The sequence below is a fragment of the Corvus brachyrhynchos genome, unplaced genomic scaffold (genome assembly GCF_000691975.1).
Source record: "Corvus brachyrhynchos isolate BGI_N302 unplaced genomic scaffold, ASM69197v1 scaffold194, whole genome shotgun sequence".
In the NCBI taxonomy this organism is placed as follows: Eukaryota; Metazoa; Chordata; class Aves; order Passeriformes; family Corvidae; genus Corvus; species Corvus brachyrhynchos.
In genome coordinates, this window is record NW_008237890.1 from 3,383,284 (window position 1) to 3,391,063 (window position 7,780).

The 7,780-nt window shown below is 38.3% G+C and overlaps 1 long non-coding RNA gene across 1 annotated transcript in view; it reads left to right on the plus strand.

The window, feature by feature from the left end:
- Window positions 1-1,083: 1,083 nt before the first annotated feature.
- Window positions 1,084-7,780, plus strand: part of LOC108446373 — a 23,072-nt gene continuing 16,375 nt past the window's right edge. Inside the window, exon 1 of the long non-coding RNA XR_001861546.1 lies at window positions 1,084-5,853. This is a non-coding gene — a long non-coding RNA (uncharacterized LOC108446373). The remainder of the gene's footprint in view (window positions 5,854-7,780) is intronic.

The following is a 7,780-nucleotide window of genomic DNA, read 5'->3' on the forward strand; positions in this document are numbered from 1 at the left end:
CTGAGTTCTATTATAAAAAAAATTAAGAAACAGACGAGAAGTCCACTTTCAATACGTCTGAATTCCCAAAGGACAGAATTTTTTTTGGCTGAGTTGAAATGGATGTAAGGGATGGCTTATGGTTAATGTTACTTCAGTAAATGAACCTCCAAGAATCAGCTTTCCCCTCAAACAAAAGCACTGAATCTAGTACTGTATCTGTTACATCAAAAATAAATAGACCTCTCCAGATTTCTGGGAAAGCACATCCACACACATTGAATGTCAAATTATGCTGTACTGTGTGTCAACGGATTAATATTACAAATTATCTGAAGTTATACTGAAATTTTTTGAGGAAGTGATCATTTGGGCTTTGATTGGAGTCTGTGACCCTACTCAAAAAACTGATATTTAGACTAAGGAAGAAATGCACTTTTAGCCTTTTACTGAACATCAAATGCCCCTGCTTTCAGACTTCATTAATGACTGTATTGGGTTTACATGGCAAGGTTTTGGTGGTGAGGGGCTGCAGAGGTGGCTTTTTTGAAAAGATGCTAAAACATTCCACTATGTCTGACACAGTATCAGACAGTGCTGTCTGGCTCCAAGAGGGACCCATGACTGACCAAGGATAAGCTATCAGTGGTGATGGTAGCACCACTGCAATAATATTGCAGATTTAAGAAGGGGGAAAAAAATTGCTGTGAAGCAGCAGCTAGAAGAGAGGTGTGAGAATATGTGAGAGAAACAGCTCTGCAGACACCAAGGTCAGTGCAGAAGGAGGGGGACAGAGGTGCTCCAGGCATTGAAGCTGAGATTCCCCTCCAGCCCATTCTGAAGACCATGGTGAGGAAGGATGCCCCCCCTGCAGCCCATGGAGGTCCATGCGGGGGCAGATGTGCACCTGCAGCCCGTGGAGGAACCCCATGCTAGAACAACAGAATAGTCTCTTACCCCATGAAAAGACCACACTGGAGAAGGTTTGCTGGCAGGACTTGCGACTCTGCAGGGAATTCACACCGGAACAGTCTGTTCCTGAAGGACTGGATCGTGTGGAAAGAGACCCACACTGAAGCATTCCTGGAGGACTGCCCGCCATAGGTGGAACCTGCAGGAACAGGAGCAGGGAAAGAACACGAGGAAGAAGTACCAGGGACAACGAACTGACTGCAGCCTCCATTGCCTATCCCCCTGTGCCACTGTAGAAAAAGAAATGGTGAAATTGGGAATGAAGTTGAGCTTGAGAAGAAGGGACCGGGGAGGGAGGGGATTTGTTTTTAGATTTGTTTTTACTTCTAATTACCCTACTCTGGCAATAAATGAAATTAATTTTTGCAAGTCAAGTCTGTTTTGGTTGTGACAATAACTCGTGAATGATATTTCCCTGTCCTTTATGTGACATTTTTGTTTTATTTTCTCTCCCCTGTTCAGCTGAGGATGGGGAATGATACAACAGTTTAATGGACACTTCCCCTCCAGCCAAGGTCAACCCTCCAGCCAAGGTCAACCCACCACAATGTCTTAAGCAAAAACTCTGGAATAGGACACTCTAAGTTTTTAGTTAAAATTTAGTACAAACCTAGAGTCAGATTCTGTGAGGTTGTTGTACCTATTGGTACAGCAATGACGCAACTTTAAATCTGAAATACTAAGACAGAGAAGCTGAGTTCACAGGTGTCTATAGGCTTTCTTCATAGATAATGGGAAAAAGCCATGCCCATTAAGAGAGCCAGTGCATTTAGTGAAGGATATAAGTTCAAGGAGAGAAAAATGTATGTTTAAAATCCTTTTTTCTATCCTGAGTTTAAGCATCCCCTACAGTAAACCTCTACATGAAAATAAAATTCGCAACTTAAATCTGCTTCTTTAAATTATATGACTTTGTCACAATTGGTGAAACAAGTGTCTCAGCCACTGTGTGAATCAGTTGCCTAAAAACTTTTGTGTGTCTAGGTCTCAGTTTTCAAATGTCTCAGTATACAAATTCTATTCTGCATCAATCTGTTTGCAGTGATGAATATTTTTGTCACAGAATTGTGAAGATACATCTTTTTCTCTTTGGTCTTTCAGTAAAATGCTGCAGATTATTTACCTCATTCTCATAAATGTGTATGTCCAAAAATTGTGATAAATTATTTGGCCTCTTTCAACTGCAATTGCAGCAAAGAAGTGATTGTGCATAAATCCATTTGCTAGAATGATGGAACCCTATTTGCATATTTCAACAAATTAAGTGCATTCTTTATTGCTGTCTAAAATGTCTTCTCAATTAAAATATTTTATTGAAATTAAGGTGTTTTAACTGTAGAAGGCTGAAATTTCCTTTCCTGTCATCTTCATGCCCCCCATCAACTTATTTTTTAATTTTTCTGGCAGAATTTCATATACAGCAATCATGTATGTTAATTTTAAAGTTAGGTTGAACAAAAACTGCAGAAAGAAAAGTCAGTAAATAGCACTGCACAGAAAGTTGTGAATTGAATGACTGACTTCTAGCAGGTTTCATGCCAGACATCTGTGGTTCATTCTCCCTAGATGTCCTACTAGTTCAGGACCCTTGTCAAGTTTGTTTGTGTACATTTAGGTGATGAGTGCTTAAATAGAGAATTTCAGTATTACTTGGTATTGGTAAAAAGGGCTGTTCTAAGTTTTGTTGTTGTTGAATCTGTCAAAAGGCACTAGACACCAACCCAAACTGCAGAATCATTTATTTCTGTATACACATGCTTTTAAAGTTTAGATAAAGTGAATTGTTGTAAAGATGCTCTGCCATAAATTATAGCTGACAGTGGTAGTGATTAAGGCACATAGTTTGATTGCATACATTAATCTCTACAACTTTCATCAAGTCTAATTTAATTACCCACAGGTATATGTTTCTTTTTAATTTATTAGCTTTGTCAGTAATCAGTTGCACTGTGTGCTATTACTTGCAAAAGGTGAAACCCAGCTACATTCATGGAAAAACCAGACACGGAACAGGAAAATGAAAAAAGTTAAGTGTCACAGCCCTCGAGTGTACAATAACAATGTTAAACTCACAAAATGAGACTATATATTTAATCACAAAGGACTGACAGATACCCTGATTAAGACCAGTGCACTCTCCCAGGAAAAAACCATCTGAGAAGGCTTAATCATTTTCTGAATGTGGAAGCAGTTGCTGTTTTTAGAATATCCTGCCCAGGTGTCATCAAACTTACAGATTTATATATTTTAACCAACTTTATGCCACTATTTGGACCTGGCTATTTGTTTCTTAGCTGACAATGCTGTCTTTTCCTCACGATCAAGTGATCATGAAGAGGGATGTTAATTTTAATAGACTATTATTAGGACCCAAATATTCAGCATGACCATCATTTTAGGTCTCATATACATGCTATTCATATTATCTTGAATTTTCTTTGTAACGCAGATCAGATATTTTAAGAATTTTTGTAAAACAGAAATGCCTGTTCCAGTACTCTATTGGATTTGTAGACAGTAACATTTGCAAGACTATTCAAAAGCATTGTCCAGTCAGTCTTTTAAATTTACTATTACACAGTTTCATAAAAGATCCATGTCTTTTACTTACAAAGTCCCTAACCAAAAGGAAGATTGTGGGGGGTTAGGATGTGGGGGTGTGTGGGGCTTTTTTTGTTTGTTTGTTTGTTTGTTTCCCTATGCATTCTATTCTTCTAATGACATAGATATAGAGGGGTATTTGGTGCTTTTTTATTAAAATGAACTTTAATTGTGATTAAATCACTAGGAAGTAGATTGTTTAATGTTATTGTTACCACAATGACACGGAAAAAACAAAGTAAACAAAACCAATTGTGTACTAGTAGGTGAGTAACTATTGTAGACCCAAACTCTGTTTCCTATATGTGAATTCATAATATTTTTGTACTGTAAATTTATTGCTGACAGAGGATTTACCTTTTTTTGGGTTTTTTTACATAACTCAAGAATTTTTAGTGCTTACTGGCTCTTAAATAATGCACAGTAAACCATTTCAAACAAATACCGTGTTGAAGATACACAAGGGAAATAAGAGTCTTCCTAAACTACACAGTACATGCAATTATTATTAAACTTGTTTAGTGAAACATGAAAATAAACTGCTTACTTGTGGGAAATGGATTCAATTACTGCACTAGCTGCCAGACAGAAATAAGCCTTCCTATGAAGTAAATATGTTATACTACATGGCTATAAATTCAAGAAAAATAATTAATATAGTGCATGTACACTATTACTGTTGTTGAGCAATAAGTGCAGTAGCTCCCAGTCTCGGGGAAAAAATAGAACTAATTAGGACTTGCAAAGGAGTGCATGATTGTATTCAATGGTATGCCAAACTTCATAAAAAAATATATAGCATGATCCTAGAGTAATGCACACATAAGGGCTGGAGGGAAGCTTTCAGTATGAAAACTGTATACAAACCATATGAGGACTACTTCAAGTAGTAGAGAGTGCTATGTCTGTATTTTATTATTTCTTTCTTTACTGTTTTTTTTTTAATGAATAAAAACATTATACCATGGAGCTTACTCTAAAAGTGTAGTTACTTTCCACAAGGCTATAAGGTGATGAGCAGTTTGCCAGACTAAGTGAGAAAAGAGCAGCTCTGGGCCAGGGGAGAGGACAGGCAGCTCAGAAGGCAAATCCCAGGCTGAGTGAAAGAGCAGAGAAAGGTGCCGTGGGACCAACAAGAATTCTTACTGGACAACTAAATTAAAGAAAATACCTATCAAAGCCAAAAAACTCATTTGGCCTAGGGGCATGTTACATAGGAAGAGAATCCATAAGTTCAGAACAAGATAGAAAGTGCAAAATGGCTAAAACCAGTGAATGGACACCACCATTCTCAAACTGAGAATCAGCATAAGAAAAATAAAAGTATCTAAAAATGAAGGTTCTTCATAAACCTATATCTTCCTGTAATAATTTGTGTTTCTGTATTTTTCAACTGTTACTGTTTCATGCAGAAAATTACTGCTGTATTGACAGGCCAAGAAAAGAAAAAAAAATATTGCATATTCATAAAAGCCTCTAATACTTTTAATCAATTTACAGAAGTAACCTTGCAATGTAAGATATTGAGACAACTTTAAACGCACCTGAACAAGAAGTTAAAATGTTTATATTGATTGGTATAGCAATTAAAAGCCCATATATTCTACAATAGCTATTCTGCTCAATTTCTTCATGTAGTCTAAAGGTCTAAACCCATTATCTTTAAGCCACCATGGATTATGTGGGTTGTTATAATGCTATATCATGCAGACAGTATATTGTTAGCCAAAAAAGTTTTTCACTATTTAGAGATCTTGTCTTTATCTCTTTTCCTTTCTTGTCTGTACAGAATGTTGCCAGGAGCATTGCGGGTTTTGACATCAGTATTAATTAAAGGCAAATAATGAGGGATAATGAAAAAAAAGGTGAGGGGAGAGGGAAACTAATACAGATTTCTACAAGCAATTGCACAGCTTTAAAAGTCATGTTTCAAACTTTGCAAGTATACACTGAGAGAAATAAACAAACTCTTCACCCAGACAATAGAGTTGTGACTTTATAGTCACAATTATCTCATTCTTTTCTCTCATGCTGTGCTGTTTTTGTCTGCAGTAGAGTTAATTTTCTTCACACTGGCCAGTATGAGCGTATACTTTGTTTATGCTGAACACAGTAATGATAACAGAGATGTTTTTATTTTCTCTTAGCAGATCTTACACAGAGCCAAGGCCTTTTTTGTTTTTCATACAGCCACCCAGGTGAGGAAACTGGAAGTGCATGGGAAACTGGAAGGAGACGCAGTCTGGACAAGTGACCACAACCAACCAAAGAAATCTTCCAGACCATATGACATCATGCAAAGTATATAAAGAGGGGGGAGAAGAAGGAGAAAGAGGGGAACAGTGGGAGTGATGACATTTGTCTTCTCAAGTCATTTTTAAGAGCAAAGGAGACAAATAGTGTGCAATACAAAATTTAAATAATGCTAAAATATTAAGTAGTAAGCAATTTGCCCCAGCCCTGTGCAACACAAGATGTACTTGTTGGCTAGACATATATGAAAACTTTGACGTGATGGGGCCCTGGTCTCCTGGAGATGGCTGAACACCTGCCTGCCCATAGGAAGTACTGCTTTATTTCCTTGTTTTGTTTTGCTTGTGTGTGAAGCTTTTGCTTTCCCTATTATTATTATGGCTGTTGAGGGGGTCAGTGGCTCTGACCCAGGAAGAGGTGACCAGTTTGGAGAGATGGTCCCAAAAGGAATCGCCTACCCGATGCCCGGTGTCTTCCCTCAGCTGCTGGCAGGAGGGCCCTTGCAGAGGCTGTCAGCTCTTTAGTGATTGTCAGCTCGTGATTCCAGCTCAGCTCTGCGGGGCAGCCTCCAGGCCAGACCAGAAAGAGAGATGAGAGGCTCCCGGTGGCGGGGGTCCCACAGGGTGGTCGAAGAGGAAAGCCAGGGACAAGAGCTCTCTCTCGTAGGGGCAAAGGGCTTGCTTTTATAGGGATACAGGGGATGGGTGAAGAACAATGGGTTATAGAGGATCTGGGATTGGTGAGGACCAATGGGTTACAAAGGATCTGCATAGTGTCTCCTAAAGGATTGTGGGTCTGTCTTTTCTTGTGGTGACCAAAGAAGTGGTTGCCTTTCCAGGGAGTCCTGCTGGACGATTGCGAAATCTCTTATCTCAGCAGAGATCCCTCCAGGGCAGGGGCTGGGCATACCCCACACCCTATTAAACTGTCTTTATATCAGCCCATGAGTTTTCTACCTTTTACTCTTCCAATTCTGTCTCACTGATGGATGAGTGAGCAAGAGGCTGCATGGGGCTTTGTTTCTGCATAAGGTTAAAACAGGACAGGTGTAGATAAGGTTGAATCTATGAAGACAGTATAAAGAGTGGAATTTTTACTCTTCAGGTGTCAGAACTGAACAAAACTGAAGAGCCTGAAGGAACATTGCTTATTGGATCAAGTTATTGCCTGTTTACCAGAGATGGGGTTAGACTGGCCTCATTTTACATTCCATTGGGTGAAATAGGTGCTCTTCGCATTTAAGAGACAGATCAGGAAGTTTACTCTGATCCAGGTTCTTCCTTTCTTCTTGTCATAATTCTTTAAGCACCACAATAAACTAACTGTACTGAGAGATTATTTCTCAGATTAATTATCACTCAGAAGTAACATTAATTATAGAAGAAAAGCATTTAACATATTGAAGAGCAAAAGTTTACTTGTACTTCTTTAACAAAATTTTAAAATAGAAGGAAAATGAGGATATGCAGACATTCTAGCAAGGAAACACATTAGCCATCTAACTAGTACTGCCAAGTCTGTTCAGAGACCTGCTCAGAATCAAGACAGATTGAGCATCATCTTTTTTACGATGTAAAGTCAGCTTCTGTTGTCTTAATCAGAGACAAGGCAGTAACATCACTCGTCCCTTTAATGTATACATTCAGGCTATAATTGTGACGATCTCCAGTGAAAGGTCGATAAGAGAAATTAGATCTTGGTGACTAGCAAGTTAAAAAGTGACACTATAGTTACAAAGGGAATATTGTTAATATACCATGTATTTTTTATCTCTAATAAAAGGGAAAAGAATGAAAATTAAGTCATTTTCAGGAGCAAAGGAGACAAATAGTGTGTAATACAAAGTTTGAATAATGCTAAAACTGAAAGCAGATAGCTATTTGCCCCAGCCCTGTGCAACACACTATGTTCTTGTTGGCTAGAATTATAGGAAAAGTTTGGCTTCACTGAAAATAGACAGAAGGATGTGCTTTAA